Consider the following 26,695-nt stretch of genomic DNA (forward strand, 5'->3'; position numbering starts at 1 on the left):
GGTTCGCCCCAATTAGGTTTCTAGTTCAGCACCATACCCGTGCTCGTGGGTTTCACCAGAGTGGTAAAAGTCTAAGACCTGCATCACTTCGGGCTTTCCTCCCACATTAAGCTGACACGCCGTGATATAACTGGAATACTGTTAAAAGCGGTGTTAAACCAAACTCACTCACTCACTCAAAGCAGCGCTCACTCACTCACTCACTCACTCACTCACTCACTCACTCACTCACGCAGGAATGCACGCTGGCACGCACGAAATGGAATCGTACCCAGTACCCCATGCATTCGCAGACTGATAATATTGTTGATTTCAGTATAAAACAAAAGAACTTTAGGTTAAAGGCATGCATGTAACTGTTGCCGCAGCCACAATAGGGGTCCTCAACAACCCCTTGATAACTCCTTTGAGGTCTAGTGGAGGAGATGTAATGGTTTAATTTTCTCATTTTGACCTAACCTAATTAAGTAAATCTTCAATGCAGCTGTCATCTTGTGATCATTCATCTGTGTGGATGTAATATGCTGCCCACTCTCATGGAACATTTTAATGGCCATTTTAAAACAGATCACTGTTTGCATTTTCAGGAAAATGTGTTAGAAATGTGCTGTTAAATCAAACGTGTGGTCATTATTACAAGTATTCTTTCTGGGACCTATGTTTTTGTGGATCTTCACCACAGGAGGTTTCTTTGTTAGAATACGTCCCGAACAAGGGGATTTAATAGATCATAGTGCAATGTTGGTCCTTATTTCAATCTCTGGTTTAAGGCCCAGATTCAATTATGTACGGGTGGTCTAGTGGTTAAAGTGTTTGCTCATCAAGGCGAAGACCAGGGTTCGAATCCTGACATGTGTGAAGACCATTTCTGGTGTCCCCCTCCGTGATATTGCTGGAACATTGCTAAAAGTGGCGTAAAACCAAACTCACTCACTCACTCACTCACTCACTCAATTATGTACAGGCCTACATCATATAGCTGGAATATTGCAGAGCATAGTGAACATATGGTATCATCACTAGTTGATAGTGATTCACAAACCCCAAAAAATGTTGGAATCGTACAGTCGACTCTGTTATTCATGTATTGGCAGAGATTTCTTCTGAATATTTCTTCTGTTTTTTTGTACATTTGTTTATTGAAGGGCAAACAAACCAGATGCCCAGGTTAAGTTGACTTAAAGCAATCGTTACAATACACCCCACTGAAGATGATCCACGTTTAATGTTCCACATGGAAACGACTAATGGATATTTGTGTTGTCCTGAGGCTGGAATAGCGATGTCACTGAATATGGTATATCATTTGAAATCAATTAAATCTGTCACCACTGAACAGAAACATTCAACATTAACATACAAAGCATGATGTATTTTCCATGGATTTATTTTGTGTTTTTCAGGAAATAAATCAAAATGATACCATTACAATTTTTTTCAAATATTTATTATTTAATTATTGACTGTACTTGGTGAATGAACCGTGATTCAAAAGATAGTGTTACGAGACTTGAGAACAATCTAGTACACCTCAATAGTACAATAATAATGAATATTAATTGATTAGATGTCAATAATTTCATACCATGTGCAGAGTTTATTGAAAGTAACTTTATTGTATCTTGTATCAAATTATACAAATTCAGTTGTCTTCACGTTCACTTACAAGAGAACCTTTTCCCATGATTGGATTATTGCTAGGTTATATTACACAACGCAAAATATAGTTTGAAGTAAGGAAACATTTTGTCTGTTAAGTTATTTAATTAGGATAACAAAAGTTTGATATAATTAAATCATTCTGTTTGAAAGTCCCTTATCAAGTCAATTCATTAATTTTCAATTTTCAATTTTCAATTTAGTTTTTCTTGCACATTCTGTTCCCACAGTTGTATTGGTCAATATCTATTCTTTTCAAAAGTCATTTATTTTTAATCTGCTAATCACTTAGTTAGTACAAATCAAATGGTGTAGAATTGAATCTCCCCAACCACAATGATTTGTGTAGACAAACTTTCCATAAATCACATGAGTCATAATAGACTGGTCCCAGTCAGGTTGGCATCAGCGGAGATCTTGTAACAGGTTTGAAAGCCAGGATCTATATGGCTGAGTCATAGCCTGGTGATTCACGATTGGACAAAGTAGTGAAAATTCAGCCTTGAATCTGCTCGGGGACTTAGACGGTATTCTCCAGTTGGTGACGGTTCATTACTTCTGAAGATAAAACCGTATGTTAATCTGAAGTCTTATGTTTTTGTTGTGTTGCTCACTTTAATTATTTTCTCTTGGCAAATTGATTTAGTTTGGAAATGATATTCAACCAGTTTTACATTTATGAAATGTCATTGTAACCTTGTACAATATTTTGGGGTTTATGTTTAAAATTATGCAAATGCATTTTGTTATTTTTTCATTTATGCGAAATGTTTCATTTTAATCTGTTTTAAGTCAGTGATTGTGGTAATTTATGGTATTTTTGTAATTTTTGTATGATTCAAGCACAGATTTTTATTTATTTAAATATTTTTGGAAATCCCTATTCACATGTGAATCATCTTTGATTTATAAATAATTGATGGAATTTAGTAATGTTCATGTTTGGTTGTTCAAATGAGTAGGGTTATGGGATGAATTTTCGGAACTATTTTCAAGAAGGAAAATCACACAGCTTTGTTTGTATAGAATAAGGATGTTTGCAGAAAGGTGGTAAAACAAGCCCAGCTCTGTACTAACACAGGTATGAAAAGAAACTTCCCAAACCCACAATCATCATGTTCTGTTCACAATTTGCCAAGTGCAATGTTGTATTTGAATAACCATGGCAACAAGGTCTAAAACATGGGGTTGTCCAGTGCAGGAGGCAAATGAAGACGATGCACCTTTAAAGGTGTCTATTTGCTCTGTTTTAATGACAATTAGATAAGAGCTACCCCATCTTTAAATCAGCGAAGATCCCTGGCTTGTGTACTTTGTTTAGGCTGATCAACAGCCGCGTTGTTTAGTGTGTGACAGACATGTTTGTTTGTTTGTTGGCCTGATGCATTAAGGGAATTAGTCTTAAAAGAACGCACTCCACCAGACAAATGTACCGAGTGGCTTGACTTCTCTCTCCCATAGTAGGAGGTGTTAAGTGGCTGTGGACTGTCAATTAACTTTCAACTTTTATGTCTTATCTTTCATCAGTGTGTGAAAAGCTTATCAAGATTGCAGCAAGACTTTTCTCTTGTTTGTTAACTATGTTATAGCATACTTGAATTTGATATATGTTCAAGAAAATGTCATAAATTGTGGCTGTTCTTTTATTTCTAACAGAGCTTCTTTTGTGATAAGTAGGAGGCAGCGTGGAAAAGGTGTTGTTTGGCCTTTACATGAAAATATATCATGATGAGACATCATGTGCAAGATGGTGATCGGCCTTAATGACATGAAAATAATGATGATCACCCAGTTCTTTGCCTGTGTCAGCCTGCTGTTGCAGGGATCTATTTATAGTTCGGGGAATCATCTAGATATGTGTAAGGCCATGTTTGCTGAATCCGAGTTGGAACTATGTGATGCATGTATGGTCAGTTTTAAGCTCAGGAACTGTTTACTGTTATAAAACTAACTTTTTTCCCAAAACCTTTGAAAGAAACATTTAAGCTTTAAGATATTTAACTGATTTTTTTTCAATTCTTACTGAGTAACAAATCTATAAACCAAAGATTTATAGCCTATTCCATTTTGAGGTCTTTCTTTAGAGATGTGTTCTTTTTTGGATGCTCTAGAGTGTGATGGCCTATTGTTCTGTGTTGTCCCTGACCAAGTGTGCTGACCTCTGGTTTAAGTAGGTGATGGTATTAGTGACACATGCAAATTGTAATGGGCTCCTATGATGACATTTCCTCGCTGTGAGTGCTTGATATGCATTGAAGTCTCCAAGTATAGATGATGCCTCGTTGAACTTTCAGACTTCTTAAGGAGGGGCCACAGGGTGGGATACGGTCAATACTGCTCCAGGGAGATACACTGTGATATGGGAATACCTCCTATGTAGCTTTAACTACTGAATAGTGCTTAGTCTGTCTTACAGACCCTGATACAAATATATCAAATACAGCCCATGCAAGTCTATAATGTTTGGCAAGTCTAGATCACTGCAGTATCAGGAAATCTGTATCTGAAAATGAAGAGAGTCACTGTGCTCCATTTACTTTATTTTTATTTAGATAACTGAACAACTGTTTTTTTCTGTACGATATGTTCATTTCAGAGACTAGATGTTAGTCTAAATAGTGCTAACAGTATAATGCTGTTGATCTATGTTCTACTCAATGGGCCCAGTGTTCTAAGAACTGTCTTGTGGCCTGTGGCCTCCTGCCTTGCTAGGGTCAGCTGTCCTGTGTTCAAATCCCAGATTCGCCCTGATTCAGATCCATAGTTCGTCAGCATCATACCCAGAGCAGTTGGGTTTCACTAGAGTTGTATGTGTCTATGAGTGTATCATGTTGCTATGTTAATCTGACATATGTCATGATGTGACACTCACTCACATATTTGTATTGGTCTGGATCAGTAGAGCCCATTTCTTGTGTCCCCCGCCGTGATATTGCTGCAATATTGCTAAAAGCAGCGTAAAACCATACCCACTTGCTCACTCACTGTATCAGTAGAAATAACATTTGAAGTTTATTTTTTTCCAATGTAACAGATGTAGCATTAATGCACTCCTTCCTTCACTCCTTCCTGCCCTCACTCAATCCTTCCCTTCCTCACTCCTTCCCTCCCTCACTCACTCACTCCTTCCCTCCCTCCCTCCCTCACTCACTCACTCACTCAATCCTTCCCTTCCTCACTCCTTCCCTCCCTCACTCACTCAATCCTTCCCTTCCTCACTTCTTCCCTCCCTCCCTCCCTCCCTCCCTTACTCACTCACTCCTTCCTTCACTCACTCACTCCTTCCTTCACTCACTCAATCCTTCCCTTCCTCACACCTTCCTTCACTCCTTCCCTCCCTCCCTCACCCTTCCCTCACTCACTCCTTCCCTCCCTCACTTACTCACTCCTTCCCTCCCTCCCTCACTCACTCCCTCACTCACTCCTTCCCTCCCTCACTTACTCACTCCTTCACTCCTTCCCTCCCTCCCTCACTCACTCCTTCCCTCCCTCCCTCCTTCCCTCACTCCCTCCTTCCCTCCCTCACTTACTCACTCCTTCCCTCCCTCCCTCACTCACTCCTTCCCTCCCTCCCTCCCTCCTTCCCTCACTCACTCCTTCCCTCACTCACTCACTCCTTCCCTCCCTCCCTCCTTCCCTCACTCAATCCTTCCCTCACTCACTCACTCCTTCCCTCACTCACTCACCCCTTCCCTCACTCATTCCTTCCCTGCCTCACTCACTCCTTCCCTCCCTCCCTCCCTCCCTCACTCCCTCCCTCCCTCCCTCACTCACTCCTTCCCTCCCTTACTCACTCACTGCTTCCCTCACTCACTCCTTCCCTCACTCACTCACTCACTCCTTTCCTCACTCACTCACTCCTTCCCTCACTCCTTTGCTCCTTTGCTCAATTTCACTCACACATATTCCTTCACTCACTGAATTCCTATCAAGACCATTTTGCTGAAAAACTATTTTATCAAATGGATTCATGCTTATCTTTCAAAACTAAATCTCGCCCTCCCTCACAAGATATATTGACATGTATATTGAGATAGTGAAGCATTACTAATGTTTACTGTTCCCTACATTACCTAACACAGAAAGGTCGACAGACATTGGTGGCAGATACTGTCATGACTATGAATGGCAAATCAATATATCATTTGATTAATATTTCATAGGAACTGTCTCCATCTGATATCCTCCAGATTTCAATGTCGTATTCATGATTGTTTCATGATGCTGGTTGTCTTCCACAGTGTCATAATGACTTAAGTATGTCATTTCCATCAAAACCTTCTCATAGAATAGTCTGCAGAAATATATTTTGATGAAGATTTGACTGGATAGCTGGATGTATTTAGACCCCTTTTGGGTGCAGTTGGAATGTTGTACGGTCAAGGGTCCATCAGTTCACAGTGGACATTCTTGTGGCCACAGTGTGTGGCCATTGTTTAGTTGCCAATCCCTTGATCTGCTGGTATTAGTGTCACCCCTCCCTTCCCCACCCTCTTTGGCTTAACATCAGACTGATACAGAGCCCATCTTTAATACACTTTTAGATTTGAGGGTCTACAGGGGGGAGTCCGTGTCATTGTCTGACAGCTATATTTTACACCTGAAACCTTTTAATGCTTCATGGTTTGCATATGCTATGCTTACCAATCAGTTTGGTTTTTTATAATAAAATTAAATTTGTGAGGCCAAGTTGTGTTTCAGTTGTTCTGTAGTTTATAAATAAATACTCATCCTGTTCAACATGTTTCAAGTGCAGGATGTTTAATATTTTAGGGTAACATTTACATGTAGTTAGTAGTATAGGTGTGGAGAGAGTATATATCAACAATGCATTAGATCTATCATTTATGAGACTTGTAGTTAACTTTGTCAGATTTTGTCAGTTTTAAGTCTTAGAGAAATCATAAGGTCGGGTAAATAAGGATAAATTCTAATTATTCCATTTTTTTAATATATTTTTTTTACTCCAACCCCGTTGAATCGTAAATGTATACCACTGCATGATGCTCTTGTGTAGTGTTGCAAGAATAGCTGAGAATTCACTCACTCACTCACTCACTCACTCACTCACTCACTCACTCACTCACTCACTCACTCACTCTCATATGTATGGTGAGACTGCTGTAGATGTTAACAGCATCACCGTGTCGATACCAGAACTAAATTAGGCATAGATGTATTTTGACATGGACAGAAAAAGTTTTGCATCCATATATGGCAGATAGTGTGATTGGGGTGACTAAGGGTCTATTTGTCCTGACCACACGTAACCTGCTGCCACTTAGGTATAATGTGAAAGGAAAGTGAACATTCATGATCCTGGTCCATGTTGTCTTGTGTGTTGATCTGATAACGTTTTTATCTGTATAAACTTCCTCATCGTGTCGTGTACCGGTACATATATTTCTGTGCAGTTCAGGGGAAGTAAATACGTGCAAGTGCAGCATAAATATAGATACATACCCACAAAGGCTTCCTCCAAGCCTGCCACATTGACTATACACCAAATACAGGATCCTCTAAACATTCTTGGATTTTTTTTTATAACTATATTTCCGATTCTTGAATATTTATGAACCATGTCACAGATTACAGAAACAATCAGCTGTAACGAGTATAAATATGCTACTAGATACTGCAAGTATCTACTAAGTAGATTTAAGAATGGTGAAATCAATTCTCGCATGCCCCACCCATTATGGCCCTCATCAGTATAATTATTCATGGGTCGGAGGTCATGAGAGATGGTAGTTATGTAACCGAAGTATCCCCACTGAAACAAGGGAGTGGCTGGAGGCAACAGTTCACTTGACGTTGGCCGCTGGAGTAGCTGGTCACACTGCCCACACACTGACTAACTGACCATTAGTGGTTGGCTTCATTCACGGAAGGATTACAGCTGCCTGCTCTCAGTGGACGATTATCAGCTGAAGGAGAGGTGTGTGTGCTTAGCTTCAGGAGATAACACTGTGCAGGTTATACTATAAGGTATGGAATTTGGGTGCTGTAGCTAAATGTGTATTTACTATTACTTTTTGTCACATTTATTCAAGTGATTAATAACTTTTATACTTTTAGTGATTTTTAAACTTTTCATTTTTTAAAATTTATATTATTGAAATATATGTTCAGATTGTGATGTTTTACTCTTTAATATAGTTTGAATGTTTTGATTAATCTAATGGTTGAAGCATTTGTCATGACAAATTTGAAGATTTGATTTCTCACGTTGGTACTCCATGTTAAACCTTTCCCCACTCTATAATATTATGGCTGTAGTATATTAAAAAAGTAGAACCATGCTCTTTTACTTATTGTTATCAGATACAGAATTATATCCTACTAGCGTTTTAGATGCTACTCAACCTTTTTAGGATTAATCAGATGTTTTACAGGGCTTGATTTAGCTATAAAACATGCCCCAGTGCAAACTAGTATTGAAACATGCATCCTAATATCTACGTCTACATGCACCAAGTACATGTGTAAAAATTCAATCTTTTATCTGACTGACCCATACTTGTCCACACAAAATTGATCTTTAGACACACTGAAAACCTCAAGGCTTTATTTGCCATACTACATCATTAACCCCAGTGTTATGTGTAATTCGTGACACGTGACGCTGTCACCAGAGATCTGATATTTTACTTATTTAGTTTATGCCTTTGTTTCAACTTTGATAAGTTATTGGACCAGGGCGCAATTGGGTGTTGTCTGGTGCTATAGCTTTTCATGTCAACATGCATCGGTGCAAGTTAAATCAAGTTCCTAAAATCAGTTTTGTGTATCATGGGGCGATAAAAATATCCCTATGAAAATTGGAGCAGTATAGAACATGGAGCTGCTTGTAGTCATGGTGTGCAGTAATACATGAGCACAATGGAATAATGCAGTCATTGTTGAATGTGAATAGTTCAGTATATTTACAGGAAGCACCATGTTAAGATAAGTATCATACTTCAGCCTATCTTCTTCCTTGATGTAAATGAAGGGTACAAGATTTTAATGCAGAAGGCTACATACATTGAAGTCAAATGCAGATAATCACTCACTACTAGACTAATATTTAATCCCAGAAATAAGGTTGTCTTATTTATAAGTATATATTGACACGATAGATAGTAAAATCCAAATGGATCCATAAACTATGTTGAATTTCTGGAGCTGACTTGCCAAATCATTCTAGATTTGAGTTGGATTCAGTTTTAATTTATTGTCTAGGGTCTGTGATACAATCTATTTAACTGACTGTAGTAGCTTGATGATACCACATCTTGCATGTGTTTCGACAAGTGACCTGTATTGTTATCAATAGATACTACTGACACACATATGTCAAAGGTTATTAAGATGTAAAACTGTTCCTTGTGTCGCTCTAACCCTAGTTCTCCTTAACCCCAGTCCCCCTTTAACTCTAGACCTCCTATAACCCTAGTTCTCCCGAACCCCAGTCCCCCTTTAACTCTAGACCCCTATAACCCTAGTTCCCCTTTAACCCTAGACCTCCTATAACCCTAGTTCCCCTTAACCCCAGTGCCCCTTTATCTCTAGACCCCTATAACCCTTGTTCTCCATAACCCCAGTCCCCCTTTAACTCTAAACCCCCTATAACCCTAGTTCCCCTTAACCCCAGTCCCCCTTTAACTCTAGATCCCTATAACCCTTGTTCCCCTTATTCCCAATCCCCCTTTAACTCTAGACCCCTATAACCCTTGTTCCCCTTTAACTAGATCCTGAGAACCTTGAGTGTACAATAGTATTTCAATCTAGCAATTAGGATCTCTAACAGTAGCTAATGTCAAATTAAGGAACCACAAGACTTCTCTGTTCAGTTTGAACACTGCTGTGACAACAGCAGAAGAATAACTAGCTGTTATTACTGCACTAATGCGCTGTTTGACCTGTTAATCAGTAGTGTAATAACAGTTAGGTTGTTGCAGCTCAACATGACCATGTTTGGAGACCAACTTATCACCCAGGAGTCACTAGTACTGTGCCACGGCAGCCTTGAGTAACTTCTGAGTAATGTGTGCTTCATTAATGAGTGTACATATAGCAGCTATTAATATTGGAGTAACGTAGGTCGGAGGATTGTCCATTCTTCATTGTAATGGAATGCTGTGAGGTCATTCGGAATTCTATAATAATATCAATCAATGATTATCACGAAGTTCCAATTACCAAAAGACGGTCTTACTAAGCACATGAGAATGACTCATATCTAGTCATAATATAGGTAGTGGTTGTGGAGTGGTTCATACCAGAAGCATTAATATGAATATTGTGAAGAATGTAGTTGTCGGACTTTCATTTTGTGGAAGCCTCAGTGGCTGAGTTGGTTAGATCGCTGTTTTTGTGTGTTAACTATTAGGTGCCTCACTCTGGCAGTGACGGTTCGAGGCCCAGACGAGATTCAACCCCATAAAAGTACGAGAATCTGTACTTTACTTAGAAAGAGTTATCCCAAATATAACATTTGTTACATTTGACCACTTTCTAAATGGCATCGTGTATTCATAGTCAGGGAGATATGATCATGTCAGACAGGTCCCATCCGATGTAGTTCTCAATCAGAACCAACTGATAACCTTATGATTATCTGTGATGTATTTGTCAGTAACTGTTACTGCCTCTTTCCCTCAAAAGCAATCCTATCGCTATGGTGATCTTAGTGCTAAGATCATATGTAGGGATTACATACAGTAGTTAAAATGTTAGGGGGATACACTGTTCAAGTTGGGGAATAACGGTTCTTAGGATCATGGTTTACTTTGAAATTGAAAAAGAGAAATCCACTGAAAATGCAGTCAGTTTAAGTCTTTATGGTCATTTAGAACTTGGATATGATTATGATCAGGAATGTTATGTAGAGCAATTTATTATTTATATGCACGCCTAAGAAAGAGCAAAATGTTTGTTTGTTTGTTTGTTTGTTGTTCAACGCCCCACTTAGCAATATTCCAGCTATATGATGGCAGTTAAAGTAGCCCTGAAATGTTGTCTATGTATAATATAAGGTTGTCATCCCTAATATTCCTTGTCATAACCAAACATATGCAAAAGCCCTGTCACATATACTTGACAATAAAATCTCATTGAGTACATCAACATTTTTACATTTAAGTTTATGAAAGAGCGTTAGGGGGCATCTTAGACTTGCTCCAAGACTGTACTGAATAAGTCCATGGGTAAATAATAAGAAAATCCTTAAAATAGGCAAGTCTAGATAAGTTAATGACGCCAGTCTCTTATTTGCACAACTTGTTCTTATTATTTATATAATGTAGAAATGATGATTTAAACTAATAATTTCTGTCTTGGAGACTTGTGCAAGTCTAGGGGCATCTCAAAAGTTTAAGATTTATGTTTTCTATCCTGAATTGAACTTTTGACCTGCGGCTCCCTTACAGGAGTGGAGAGTTAGTCTTGCGTGTCCATGATTGATCAGGACAATTAGTAATTAGGTGACTCAGTGCCACTGGAAGACAAACACAGAATGACTAGGAGAGACTTGTAAGTGTCGAGACCTGCACCTGGCGTGATTCATACGCTGTAGCCGGTTCCTGACACTGGTAGATTGGCGCTAACGATACAGCTGGCAGCAGATTGTATACTACCGTCTCTCGCCATCAGTTAATTTGGTACATCAGGGACCAAAATACTTTCGATACTGAAACGAAACCCTGTAAGTGGAGAAATGTTTTAATTTTGTACATTTGCAATTTACCCTGCAAGATCAATAAGCTGCATGAAGGAGGGGGGGGGGGGGGGGGGGGGTGAAGGGGGGGGGGGGGGGGGTGAAGGGGGGGTGAAGGGGGGGGGTGAAACTTGCAACAGTATGGATCATGTCAGGATAAAGATTCATATTATGCCGTATAAGATTTGATACCCAACATACACTGGCTGACTCTCAGGGTTCTCGTTCAATATAGCATTTGATCTCCAAATTGCAAATAAGGATTTGAACGCATGTAAATCTATAATTATTTATGTTTTTCATTTGATATTGTTTACTAGAGATACATACAGTCAGTGTGGGACATGATGCCATATAAGTAGATGGTACCTCATGCTATCAACCACTAGGAGTATTTCTGAAAAAAATAATAGTTTATCCAATCTGCTTTTGTGTTCATTTCCTTTGGGGAATTCAAATAAATACATAAATATATATATGTCATCTTAAACTTGATGTTACGTATGTTTACGTAAATTTATTAGACATCCAACTTTTGAAATGCTCCCTGAACTAACTGTATGATAGCCAAGTGGTCAGTGCTCCCTACAAGACCATGTTTGATTCCCTACATTAATACAGTGATGACTCCTCTTTGTTACAAACCCCCGGCTGCTGTGAGAAGGTACTCCAGTCTAATACCAGTGTACATAAAGCCCTACATGTATTTACTAACATGAATCGGGAATAATCCCACCCAAAGTTTTTTTCCAGCTGTATCAATGTGGACATTGATATGCATCCACACATTGTCACATTGGAAGGAAAAAACTAAGTGGGAGTGAATGTTACACTTTATGGTCATGCCCCTTGACCTTAGTAACGAAATTGGCGGAAGCTCGTTATTAGAAAATCATCCGGGAACTTGTTGACTTATGGACTTGAGGACTGCAAAATGGTCATTTATACACTTCGGTGAATGGTAAGCATGCTCATTACCGCCTGTAATGTTGAGCTAAACTCATGCATGTACATTGCTCATTGAGGTATGATAGTAGTGTATGTTTTGTGATGATGGTGTTTTGCACATAAACATATACACATTCACTGCAAACAGCCATTGTTGATATTGCAATTAACAAATATTTATTCTTCTGGTAGGTATATTTGGAGTCTTGTGAAAGTCATGTGCAACAAAAATATCGTTTGATGTTTCATGTTTAGAAATGTTAGACAGTGTGTTGTTTGTATTTACGACTAATGGGATAGTTATCAAGGGGATGCTTATTCAGCCAACATGCCGTTAATTAACCCATCTTGCCAAAGAAGTGTATCTTCTAAACAGGGTCTCTTCATAGGTGTACTGTTTAGTCAGTCATTTCTGTAGCAAATCATGTGAACGTTGGAATGTGCGTGTTACAACTAATTGACTGTTGAGGCTGATTTGATTAAAATGATTCAAGATAGGACAAATATTGTGTTTGAGAAAACGATGACATAATTATTAGGAAATATTGCAGATTAATGAGTCAAGATAGGACAAATATTGTGTTTGAGAAAAAAGATGACATAATTGTGAGGAAATATTGCAGTTAAATGAAGAAATGTTGGTTGAGGTGAGATGTTCTATAGAAACAGGCTTGGACCGTAAACAGTGAGATGATGGGCTTTCAATTTGTACATTATTTTATTCTTTATATTTAACGATTTATGGTGTTATGTGCAAATATTTCTTTGGATGGTATTAGTCTGACAACCACAGTTGGTGACCACACATATATTATGACAAAGTCTGATTCTGCTGAACAGACTGATGGTCGATGGTGTGAACACGTATTCAGTCCCTAGAGGATGACCTCCCACCATGTGTCAGCATGTACCTACTTAGGACCGTGCTGTCAGGACGTGATTGAGTGTTTCACAAAGCAAAATATGGGGATACAGGAAAGTTGTCCAAGGTCAGTTTTGTCCCGGCTGATAACATCAGGCTCTACAATAGGGTGGTACCCATTCTAGGCTTGACTGTACAGTCAGTTCTGGTGTCATGGGATACGAGAGAGGCTTCTGAGGCTTGTTCATATCAGTGACACTGAAGTGTATGAAATGTCTAGAAATATGCCGTCTGTCTGATGTTATCAAGCCATGGAAGCCCAGGGTTGCTGAAATAAGACCTTTGTGATAACCTTTTGGCTTCCATGGGCCCCTGCACCTTGCATGGGTTCTACATCTGAGAGTGACCAGATAAGATACTACTTTGATAACAGCCACATCACTGGACAGCCCTTATCTGTTGAAGGGGTTTGGGTAGCCGAGTGTTTGGCCTATTCTTTCTTGGGTTTAACTTCGAGGAACATGGCAGTCATTATACTATCAGGATCAACATCTGAGACTTCTAGGATGGAGGTTACAAACAGTTTCGTATGGGGATGAAGAATGTGCGCATCTCTAGGTTTTGATTCATTGTTTGAAACAAAAGGGAAATGTATTGATGTTCGATTATCGAAGGATCGTTATTTTGAATGAACTGAAGAAATAGTAGTATCCATTAAATACACTGAACAAAAGGTTAGGGATAGTGAATATTTTGGGGGATATTTTTATGAAATTGTGTGTTCAGTCTTTACTTAAAAGATTACAAAATAATCATGATCCCTAACTTTTTTAAACTCTTTGTTTTTGTTATTAAAAATATACATTCATAATGGTTGTAGAATTATGTTAGCAATCTTTCCTTTTGATTAAGGGGGCGGTGAGGTAGCCTAGTGGTTAAAGCGTTTGCTTGACGAGTCGAAGGCCCGGGTTTGATTCCACGCATTGGTACAATGTGTGAAACTCATTTCTGGTGTCTCCCAGCCGTGATATTGCTTGAATGTTGCTGACAATGGCGTAAAACCAACTCACTCACTCACTCCTTTTGAATTAAGATGCTTGATGTCACAAGATTTTATTCCCATTTCTTGTATGTTGTTTAACTGAGAGTCTTTGCATGAAAAATGTATTATAGAAACTTAAAGCCATCAAAAGTATGCACGTAATCAGAATATTTAATCAGAAACTCATGTTTACTTAGGCAAAATGGCTTGGCATTTACAGAAATGACTTCAAGATGGCAAATACATGATAATTAAGAATTATTTCTTAAAATGTAGCACAGTCAGTGCGAGCTATCATCAGAAACCACCATTATGATACACTGATAACACTTAGGTCTTCATGATGTAACACAGCCTCTCTTCGTACTGTCTTGGATCACAAAGAAAGAAAGGATTCTGGTAGTGCATCGTGGCAGCTATTTCAAGAAGTTATAATCTAGATTCCAGTTGAGCCTCCCTGCTACCTCCCTGATTTCTTGTTGGTTCTGCTCTCTATGAATGTGAACATGAGGTGACGCAGATTGGTCGCAGGAGAAACTGTGTCAGACACTGCAGGAGGAGAAAGCCTGCCCGCTAGACTCTTTCACCAGCAGCTAGTGAGTGACAGTCCTCATTCCACTGAGAGCAGACGCCTTGGAGCAGACGTCTGGCGGACGCAACATATTCAGCTCCAGACACCATCAGTGCAGCAGTTTCACTTCATCCTTGAAGGAATCTTTTTGTGCATTTTCATTTTCTTTGGAAATTTTGTACTCGAGCAAATTGGATTTTGTTTATTCAAGGAGTCAAGAGACGACTTTGGAGAAGCAAATTCAAGGATAGTTTGAAGTTAGCTCAGTGGATGATATTGTAGCAGAGTACTCAGGATCAATACTGTTGGATTACTTGGAGCTGCACAAAAGAGTCAAATGCGGTCTCTCTGATTCTCTAGGTGGTTTCTCTGGGTGATTTAACGACACATCTTGCAAGTTTTTTATACCTTCGGAAGTTATTTACATATTTTTGTGGTGAGTATTTGATGCGAGGCGAAAGATGTGTTTGAAAAGGGATCTTTGTACTGCTTGTTATTTTTTCAACATGGATGTGTTCTAGTTAGGGCGCTGTTTTGTCTCCATTACCACTTGACTTGGTTTCTATGTGTTATATCTATGAATCTGTAAACTGATTCACATCGCTTACATACTCAGCCATATCATAGTTCAAACTTTGTCACCAATATACTTTATCAGATTACACTTACGTTTCTGTTCTATTTTCTGTATGAAATTAACTGAGTTTTTTTTTCATTTAACCTTTTCCCTATTTATGAGATTATTTTATGACCCACAGAGACTGTTCTTGTTTTGAGGATCAATGTAAGTTTCATCATTTTATATATGCTACTAAAAAGAAGTTAGGATATATACTACCAAAACAAAGTTAAAGATAACACAATTTTTTAAATTTTAGTTAATTACTCATGGCCATGACGGATAAACTATATAGAAAGTAATAGGAAAGAATTGTGTGTTTAACTTCTTTTGAGTAGTATATGTTAATTACTATTCAGCTTTGATCACTGGAGAAAATAAGCACTTGAAGTGGGTTAGTTTGGCAACAGTCGTTATAAGCTGTAATCTGATCGTGTGTGTTCTCGTGCTACAGTTGATTATGCACTCAACAGTCAATTACTACAATGAGATCTTGTTTCTCTTTCCTTGATGCACATTTATCTTAATATGAAAATGGAATTTTTTTTAAATGTTTGATGCAAGTTGGAGTCAGTTGTGAATTTAGATCCATTGGTGTTGTTTCAAGTGGCCACAGCAAAATAATGAATTGTTTTGGGGATGTATTTCCCCAAAGTAGGATTCAGGACAAAGGATTGTGTAGAGTGATTTGGAATGATTTCCAGATTTTGTCTTTTCAGATTGTAATACCTCAAGTTATGAAATAGTAATGAATCAGTGATATATTTTGTTTTATTTTAACCAAACTTGATTGGGTGTAATTATTTTGGCCCTCTGTTAGCTAATGAGATTGGGGGATGGGGGGTGAGTGTGTGTGATGATGTTGTTGGCATGTGTTCCCTGCACCACTCAAGAGACACCAGAGCTGCAATTTTCAGCCACCAGTCCAGGCTCTGGATTCAGGGCCTATAACCAAATTGACAAAAATCAATGTCTGCTTCCCTGTATCTAATTCAGTAACATTCACAACTGACGCAGCCCTTGGTGCCATTTCATCATTTTATGGACATTTCTGTTGGATGCGGTGCTAAATTTGGCCTGTGCTGGTAAGAAAGTCGAGAATGTTTCTAATAAGCTCCCATAAATCACTTAATCTATGGTGTGTTGACTCACTGAAGGCTGAGTGTTTTCCTGAAAATACAGACACTTACTGAAGATACGATTCTGCGAAGTTTGTAAGTGATGAGGGAAGCACGTGGGTTGTCGGTACCGCAGCCTGTTCAAACAAGCAGCTAGGGGAGATAAGATGTGCGGTTATTTTCATAGTTAATGACTTATTAAATGATTTGTAGCCAATAAACTTAGGTCTTATTTCATCAAAATTAATTGGATATTAAGTGGGCCTAAAAAGTCATGATATCGTGTCCCAAATGCGTAGATCGATGCTCATGTCAATCACTGGATTGCCTGGTCCAGACTTGATTATTTACAAACCGCTGTCATAAAGTTGGAATATTGCTGAGTGCAACGGTCAACATCAAACCAAATATATTTTATTGAAATATCAGATAGGGATAACTTCATTTTATGGTTACTATTTCTGGTGATACCTATATCTCCTCTCCCAGCCCTTTCCACCCCTTATACACTCTTTCTCATCAAAGGGGGCACAGGTGGCCCAGTCTAAGGCGCTGCGATTTGCTGTGCAGAGTTGCATCCCTTGGGCACGTCAGAAGCCTATGATTGTGGGTTCGAATCCGATTATGTTTCTAGTTTTGTCAGCACCATACCCGTGCTCGTGGATTTCACCAAAGTGGTAAACGTTTGAGACCTGCATCACTTCGGGCTTTCCTCCCACATTAAGCTGACACGCTGCGATATAACTTGAATACTGTTAAAAGCAGTGTTAAACCCAACTCACTCACTCACTCACTTTCTCTACCACCCATTTCCTCATCCATCCCGGGTTATTCACCTCTTCTCTTCAAACACCCATATATATCTCTTTCTCTTCTCCCCCACCCCATTCTCAATCCTACCCCTCTCTCCCACCCTTCTTATCCACCCCTCTCAGCCCTCCCACCCTTCCCCAGCCAGCCAGCATAGCTCGGACCCAGAAATTATGACGATGTTGTAATGGGAAACATTAGTTGTGATCATGAGAGCCAGCAGTTGCAGAATCCTCACATTTTCCAGTAAAATGATACTCTCTCACTCCGAAACTGTTGAATTATTCACATTATGAGTCAGTGCAGCTACCTGTGAATCACACGCAGATGTCGTTCATTCAATATGCCACAATCACTGTGCTCTATAATTGCTGGAACAACTGAAGCCATTTCTGGAACATGAGTAACGACAATATATTTTTTTCCCAAGAAAAGAACAAAATCAATTGAACATTAATCGTTGCTGTCTTAATCTTTTAACCAATGAGAAATTCATAACCAGTGGGGTGTGCACTTCAGCTTCTCGACTACGGTACTCGGAATATAAAGATTAATTCATATTGATTCATCAGCCATGAAGTTAAGCGATTCTGCCATGAGGGGATCTACTGCAATGATATGAGATGAGATATGTATTGCGTAACAATCCATGAAGAAACGTGGCATATTCTACCAACTACAACATATATGCACTGTGATTACAAAACACAGGTATATTCCAGATACAAAAATAAGTACATGCAAACAATGTCTTTTTAACCAGATGTGATAAGAGCTGAAAATTGTTAGTTTTAAAAAATTGTAATGATTAAAAAACTTATTTGTGTTAAACAATATGATGAATGTTTTTGAAAGTGATACATTTCTTCAGCAGAAATGTATTACTCGATGACATTTTTCACATTTTTTTCTGGGATTACAGTCATGGGGTTAACAAGGCTGACATGGAAAAACATGCTGATTCCTCAAAGATTGTTTTTAAAGAAATTGGCGGAAATCTGAGGTGTTTTTGTTGCACCTGTTGCTGTGGCTTCTGCACAGGCCGTGCAGGTATATTGATCTAAGCAGACAATACTGCAACCCGCATCTAAGTTTACCTGTGTTAACGAGTTACCTGGCACAGGTGAGTCAGAGATACTCAGTAGGGTAATAGTTATTCAGCGCCACCTACTGTTAGTGTACATGTTGGCATCGTTGGTGGTTCACCTTTAACTTGGTACGTACATTTATTCTCTAACGCTTGGGTCTGTGTTTTCTTTGTTTTTTTGCCATCTGTTTTTTGTTTGACTAAGGGGATCGGTTTGTTTGTGTTTCAGGAATGATGCTAATTCTGATTCCTGTAATTTATCTTCAGAGTGGAAGTTTTTATTAATGTCTTTGAATTAAGAGTGATGCTTTACACATACTTTTGTAGATAACGGGGGAAAAACTTGTGATGCGTATCTACAGCAAATGAGAATAATAACTAAACACATTTATATACATTGTATCCACATTGTAGGTATTTTTGCACCTATTTTCTTTGAAAAGTTTCAAAGTAAAAACAAATATACAATTTGAATTTTATTTAGCATCAGAATAAGTATTTATTTAATGTAAACCATTCAGAAATATTTAGTCTGTTTTAACCTTCAAAACTGCGGACTTCCATTAAATTCAAATTTCTAACTCTGAGACATTTGTAAATTTAAAAAGAAGATAACTGTTGATTTTTAAAATTTCCAGCTTACCTATGATACAGAAATGATCAATTTCAATGTTTCCTACATAAAAATAAATATAAATTTGATGAGCATGAACTGAAAGAAGTGTTCAATTCTCCTAGAAAACGTAATACTTTTGTCAAAAACATAGTCCCCTCATCAAATTCTCCCAGTTTGAGACCATGCATCCCTTGAGGGCATTGCGGAGATCAAGTGCCAGGCATGTACAGCAAACAGCATCCTGCTGGGAAGACGATATTGATAAATGTTTAGAAAATGAATTGTTAAAAAAACCCACATGTTCGTTTGACATGCTCAGGGACGCGAGAGGACAAGATTGATTTTTCTGCAGTATTTCCTCCGTATTTGACATTTCCGATTTCCATCCTTTGATGAGAACGTTGCAGAACCATGATTAATTTTACATGAAACTGTAGCCACAAATTAACTGGTGTCGTTTGATGATTTCACCTGTCTCTGGCGCCTAGGAATGTTTTCTGTTGTCTCCACGGTAACAGGAAATTTCAGCAAAATAATGGAGAAATGATGGATGGAAATTGAAACATTTTCCTTGCTAGAATCTCTTACTTTGCCGTAATAGTTGTAGTAATACAATAGGTTGGTTATTGGTCTCTCGTGTTACCCAGTTGACATTTCCTGTGCGATGTTAATAAACTCAACAGGCTTGTGCAGGAATGTTCATCACATGTGATCTGATATCATGCATAGTGGTCATTTCTACAGGGTACATTGTCGTTTGGTTCATTGATTTGGTTCTCTTGACTGTAAATAGCTCAAACTATGATTTAAAAAAAAGAAATCATCTTTTAACTTATAGCAGGGTTTTTCGGATTTTGATCCTACAAATGAATCAATAGAAAATATATCTACATAGTTTTCTTAATCACAGGACATGATGCCATGTCTTTTCAGAAATCATAGGCTTTTAAGTTTCAGGGCATGGAGTCTCAATTTGCACAAATTTGTCTTAGTGCTAAGACCTTTTTAACTCACGAGTCATTTTGTTACATTGTTGGAGGTTGGATTCTTGGCAGGGTCCTGATATAGAATAAGACCACAAACTCTATCATTACAAAATGCAAAACCATAGGGCATCTCAAAGGATGGGTTACTTCTTAGGGGGTTGAGGTAGGGGGTCAGCGAAATTTGATAAGTCCTAAAACCAATCTTCCAATCCTCAGGTAACCCGCCTACTAATCTTCCATCCCCAGCAATTGTATTGAGTGGCCAGTCTTGAGTATGTTATGGGGCCCGGCCGTTTGCTGTGGACCTGCATGCCTGTCCTCCAGTGTTATTGGGTAAAGGGATGAGTACAATGCATTAGATACCAGACATCAATCACAGGACTGTTGTTTATCATGTTGGGAGCTAAATGAGCAGGGCTGTCATTGTAATTGTGCTACTTTGACATCTGATGAATAACAACCACGAGTCGGCATGAAGATGGATGCCCTAGCTGGGAGGAATAAACCACAATGTTTGCCAGGGATATATACTTATCAATATTTGCCAGGGATATATACTTATCAATATTTGCCAGGGATATATGCTTATCAATGTTTGCCAGGGATATATGCTTATCAATATTTGCCATGGATATATACTTATCAATATTTGCCATGGATATATGCTTATCAATATTTGCCAGAGATATATACTTATCAGTATTTGCCAGGGATATATGCTTATCAATATTTGCCATGGATATATACTTATCAATATTTGCCAGGGATATATACTTATCAATGTTTGCCAGGGATATATACTTATCAATATTTGCCAGGGATATATACTTATCAATGTTTGCCAGGGATATATACTTATCAATATTTGCCAGGGATATATACTTATCAATGTTTGCAAGGGATATATGCTTATCAATGTTTGCCAGGGATATATGCTTATCAATGTTTGCCAGAGATATATACTTATCAATGTTTGTGAGGGATATATACCTATCAATGTTTGGAAGGAATATGTACTTATCGATGTTTGCAAGGGATATATTCTCATGAATTTTTTAAGGGGATGTATACTTGTTAAGAAATGCAAGGGATATGTATTTTTCAAGGTTTGCAAAGGAAATAGAGTGAAACCCTCGGCGATTTTTTGTTGTCTTTGTGTTTTTAAGCTGCTGTCAGTCTAGACATATGTTTTCTTGGTTTGTTCAAATGGCAGTGAGGTAGCCTAGTGGTTGGTGCCCTTGCTCACCATTGTTGCAAGTTGTTCTTGAGGATGGGTTCTGTGATGCTCAACATAATAGCTCACTCACTGTATTTCTTTAAAGGAAAATATGCAACAGCTGATGTGTGGAATAATATTAGCTGGCAATAACTCCTGGATAGAGTCTTTTGAGCCATTCAAGGAGCAGCTTGCATGTTACAGTTCTATCCACTGCAGCCTCAAGATTGCTATAGACAGGGCTGTACTTACCAAGTCAGCACAAGTCACATATGCCTACACAATTGTAGGTGCGCAGCTGGTCTGGTTTACAGTTACAGCTGAATAGGTTGGATTGCTCTCTGGATGATTGGCCACAATGATTGATCAAACCTTTTTATAATCACTTCAGAGGTATAGTTGGTTTAACGTCAATACTTTGAGCATTGACCCAAAAAAATCACTTTTTGAAGGAACACACTATATGATGATATGAATACATCCATCATGAAGTTTCTATGTTTTCAGTTTACTGATTGGATGGAGCTCATTTTGAAGTAACTTCGGTTGAATTTTCACTATTTTGATCTAGTTAACAGTGAGGGCATCCAAGTTCATCTGAGTATCGCTGCAAATTTACAGCTAATGATATGCTACTCAAAAAAGTTAAAGAACACCCAATATTTTTCATATGGCAGCAGGGGGGTCACTGAAGTGGTAAACGTCGACCTGCATCACTGACACGCCATGATATAACTGGAATACTGTTAAAAGCGGCGTTAAACCAAACTCACTCACACATATGACTGCAATTAATCTGTCATGATGTGACTGATTAACGATAGTCATATAAAAAATTGGGTGTCTTTTATCTTCTTTTGAGGAGTGTACAATAATCAATAAGCCTGCCTATCTTCTGATTCCCATTTCTGTTCTGTTTTGATTTTCAAAAAGTGAAATTTACAAAATTTATAGTAGTGAAATAGTAGTATTGTTTGAAACCTGGCAAAGACAGAGGTTTGATAGCCCAAAGGAATTGATGTCTTCAGCTCATTCTTGGTGTCCCCTGTGTTCACATTGCCAGAATAGTCCCAGAAGTGGTCAATTACCAAACCCATGCTATACTACTAACCCTGGAAGCAATCATAAATATGATTTGTGACAGGTCAGTCCGATTGTCAACTCTAGAGGAATGGTAAAATAAGATCAGGTAATCATGTGTTTCAACCAAAGGCCTATTACTGTGAATTTATTGTGTCAAAATATGTCTGCTGCTAATTTCAGCACACCAAAAGTAGGGTAGGTTGTTCCGCGTGGGTAATTATTTAAACTTTTCTTTAAAAACAGTAATCTGTAAAGCGTGTTTTCAAGTGAAGATGATGACTTGTTTAGTTAAAGCGAAGCAAAACAGATTTTCACCTGTGGCATAAATATGGACATTACCAGCATGAGGATAAAACTTTGGGGGCTACTCGAGCGAGAAGGTTTAGGGTCGCGGGTCCATGATAACACATTTGGGAAATCGGTAACACAGTTGTGGTTAGGGGTGGCCTAGCGTCAGACAGGCTTACCAGAAATGAATTTTATCCAAAGTCATGGTAGAATTAGTATCAAGGCACAAAGACAAACTGCTGATGTGGTGGTTTTTATTATTCAGTAGCTTAGGGATTCATCCCCCACATGAAATGTGAACTATCCCACACACCAGCTGCTTGCTTGGCATAGTGTACTAGTGAACAGAAGTAGGTGCTGCTAGAATTATACACAGTGACAGGTTTGGGTCATTTACATTCTTATTGCAGGGAAAGTATAGGAAATGAACAATGCATAAAACATACATTTTGACAGCTGAGAAAGGATTTGATTCCATTTCAATTTGCTCCGTTTTGAATACATCAGTGCTATACACTGGGCAGGTTCCATGTCATAAGGTCCTTGGGGGCACGGAGGCCCAGTCACTTTGGGTGCCACAATTCGCTGTGCAGAATAACTGTTTTCTCTTTGGACTGCTGAGGCCTATGATCGTGAGTTCAAGCCCCATATTTGCCAAGTGATGATTCTATGTCAGTCAGCATCATTTCTGTCCTTGGGTTTCAGCAAAGTGGCAAACGTTTCACACCTGCATCACTTTGGTCTTACCTCCCACATCAAGTTGATACACTTAGATATAACTGAAATACTGTTCACACCAATGTTAAACCAATGTTTATAGAGGTTTTGGTTGTGAGAAGTTAATGCCACGATGACATTGAATATGGGTACAGGTGGCCCAGTTTGATGTGCGGAGTTGCATCCCTTAGCCAGGCCAGGATATGCTGATCATTAATTCACAAATATGATTTTCTCTGATTATGGCTCTTGGTCTGTTAGTAAACATATTAGACCAGCATATTTTGAGGCAAAAGTTCACATTAAGGTGATTCTGTGCAATAGATCTGAAGCGCTGATCTAGCAGAACTCAACCCCTTCGCTCAACTCTCACATCTCTGTATTTATGTGCCATATAGATCATCAAAGATCGACTATGTCATTTCCTTGAGCATGGCCCTTTTCTTTTACAAGTTTTATTATTGAAATTCTCAGTTTATTTACGGTATAAGAGTTCATTGTTCAGTTTTTATAGTTCCCTGTGGTTTTACAGACTAGAATATGTCCCTAGGATTATATTGCTTGTCTGAGACAGGACTGTATTGGATCAGGTGGTATATCATGATATCAACCACTTGTTTACATGGCCCAGGTTATTTTCAGAATGCCCTGGTATTGTTGGAAAATTGCTGACTGTGGCATAAAACAACCAGCAATTCTGAAAACAGGTGCTCGCCAAGACCTCAAGAGATATTTCTAAGTGAATGTGTGACCCCACAGCTTCCTTTCTGGATTTGAATGAAGTCCATACCACTTCTTCAGCATTGTCTTCAACAAATACCTTCCCATTCTCTTCAAACACCTCAGGCTAGCTTTGTTTCCTGTCAAGGCAAGAAAAAACTTACATCACGAAATGTTGTCTTCATCAACATCGATTCAACCGAATTTTAGTGAATATGAAAACAGATATGTATTCTATTCAACCGAATTTGACCGAAAATGATTGGAACAGATATATATTCTATTTAACCGAAATTTGACTGAAAATGGTTGTAATAGATATGTATTCAATGCAACCAAATTTTACTGAAAATGATTGGAATAAATATGTATTCTATGAAACCAAATTTAACTGAATATGATTGGAATAGATATGCATTTGAAATTGCCTCCATATTTGCCTCATGCTGGAATGATGACCCGTTGCAAGATGCCAGGACTGGGTCAAGATGACCAGTGAACCCTGAGATCATAGCCAATGAGCCGGGGCTTGTCCTGAATTATCCCGTTTACACAGCGATGCACGTTGCACCAATTGACCCCTGATTTCCTCACCTGTGGGAAGTGTGTATGGTACTGGAGGAAGAACTTGTGTGTTGTCTGATGTGACTGAGTTGACACAACTCTTCGCTCAAAGACTCTGTTTGTTTTCTGCACATAGAGGAATTTAGACAGGAGTAGCGTTTCAAAGGCTCCTCAAACTGTGAGTTTGTATAGACTGTGTAAATGTATCTATGTTTATCTGTTTGTATATGTGAAGTTTTTTACATTTTTTCCCGTTCTCGTATGGATGTCGAAAGTGACTCCTCACACTCTGTCGTTTTGACAAACTGGTAAGTGATGCATCTCTCTGTGTCTAAGCTGCTTCGGCAGCAGATTCTGTGTAATGATGCCTCTTACGTATCTTAGATATATTTGAAGTTGTTGCCATGGCATCAAGATTTATGACTGCCTCTTGTTTTTATGTCATGTGTATGATCATACCAGTACATCACAATGGGATAAATAATGCCTTTACAAAGTATAAACTATTGATGGCATGTTTATTAAACTGCTTTGTTTACCTGGTATTACATTTACTTAACACCTGCATTGTCAGAAAAGCACTTCCAAGATTGTTTATATGTGTTTATATGATTTGTAAACTATCGATAGTGTGCCATCAAGGTTGAGAATTTTGGTTGTCAAAGATTAAAGTTTCTTCTTAAAGATAAGTTTCTAGTTTGATGAAAAGCATTGAAGTAGAATTGTATGTTTCCTGTCTGAGGGCAGGTTTATGGCCGAGGAGATTGCGGTGATGGTGAACTATTCTCCTATCTGTGAGATATCCTCTGGTCTGTGTTAGGAATGCTTAGTGTAATTCCACGCAAATTATGTTGTGGAAGAATTATGATTTCGACCAGCACAGCTGTCTGGTTTGTGTATACAATGGGGACATTGGTGGAATTCTTGTAGGTGTCTGGTGGAGAGTTGTTAGGAAAGTAGTTTATTCTGTAGATACTTCCGTAGATAATGTTGAATGTCAGTTCAGCATTTCACGAATGTTGGGTGGTTTGCATGGGTTTGACATTGATGAGCACTAATCAGACAGAAATGTAACTTTTTATCAGTCATAAAACTATTTTGAATTTGTATTTTAACTGTTTACAAAATTGTATTGATATTTAATGAGTGTTGCATGGTTCGCCCTGATTATGTTTCTAGGTTTGTCGGCACCGTACCCGTGCTCGTGGGTTTCACCGAAGTGGTAAACGTCTGAGACCTGCATCACTTCGGGCTTTCCTCCCACATTACTTGAAGTTGACACGCTGTGATATAAATGAAATGCTGTTAAAAGTGGCTTTAAACCCAACTCACTCACTAATGAATTGCATGCTGGAAGATGAAATTCCTCCTGCTGGTTAATCACATTTATAGGTTCCCTGATTAGGGTCCAATATCCTATCCATGTACTAAGATCTTACTTTTGGCACTTAACAGGATACTCAGTTTATTGTGTGTCACTGTGCCCAGAAAATGACTTAGGTGGGGATCAGAAACACTGTAATTTTATTTTTCTACCTTAATTGGCGTGCTCTTTCCCCCGAAATTAAAGTATCTGTGTGCATAGCTAGGAATTCCATGCTGCAACAGGACGTTAACGCTAGCATGCAGAAGGTATGCTAATTCCCTACTTAATTACTCTTGCTTGTATGTAACTGTTTACATGGACAAACTAGAATTTGTTTCAAAGGAAAAAATTGCACACTTATTAACCCTCTCAAATGACAAGAAAATAACTTTAATGTTTTTGTGTTGGAATATGAAGCAGGTTTTGCGGTATTTTAAGTTTCCTTATTCATATTTAATGTTATGTTTGACAGTAGCAGTGTTTCTCCACAGGTAAGAATAGACATTACTGAGGCTTTACTTGTCAACATTACTTCCACCCATACAAGGGCTGGGATGGGTCACTCGGGTACCCGGGTCGGGTGGGTACTGAGTAGGACCCGGGTACCGACAGGACTTCCCGGACCCATGGTTAGTCACGTGATATATTGTCTAATGACTAAAATTATCTTGAACTCTATGGTTACACTACAAGTCATTAATGTTCATTTTTTTCTGACTGTTC

At 38.5% G+C, this 26,695-nt stretch overlaps 1 protein-coding gene across 6 annotated transcripts in view; it reads left to right on the plus strand.

Annotated features, from left to right (window-relative positions):
- LOC139444286 (skin secretory protein xP2-like) overlaps positions 1-26,695 on the plus strand; it is a 97,825-nt gene that overhangs the window by 59,034 nt on the left and 12,096 nt on the right. Inside the window, exon 1 of one of the 6 annotated variants that reach the window (XM_071225219.1) lies at positions 2,139-2,231. The exons of 3 other annotated variants lie outside the window; for them this stretch is intronic. The gene's annotated coding sequence lies outside the window, so the exon portion shown is untranslated. Of the gene's footprint in view, positions 1-2,138; positions 2,232-7,429; positions 7,648-14,763; positions 15,219-26,695 lie in introns of those variants that run through there. 2 more of the 6 variants (XM_071225218.1, XM_071225217.1) reach the window with 2 other exon arrangements.

The sequence above is a fragment of the Haliotis cracherodii genome, unplaced genomic scaffold (genome assembly GCF_022045235.1).
Source record: "Haliotis cracherodii isolate W230 unplaced genomic scaffold, xgHalCrac1.p SCAF_5, whole genome shotgun sequence".
Lineage (NCBI taxonomy): Eukaryota > Metazoa > Mollusca > Gastropoda > Lepetellida > Haliotidae > Haliotis > Haliotis cracherodii.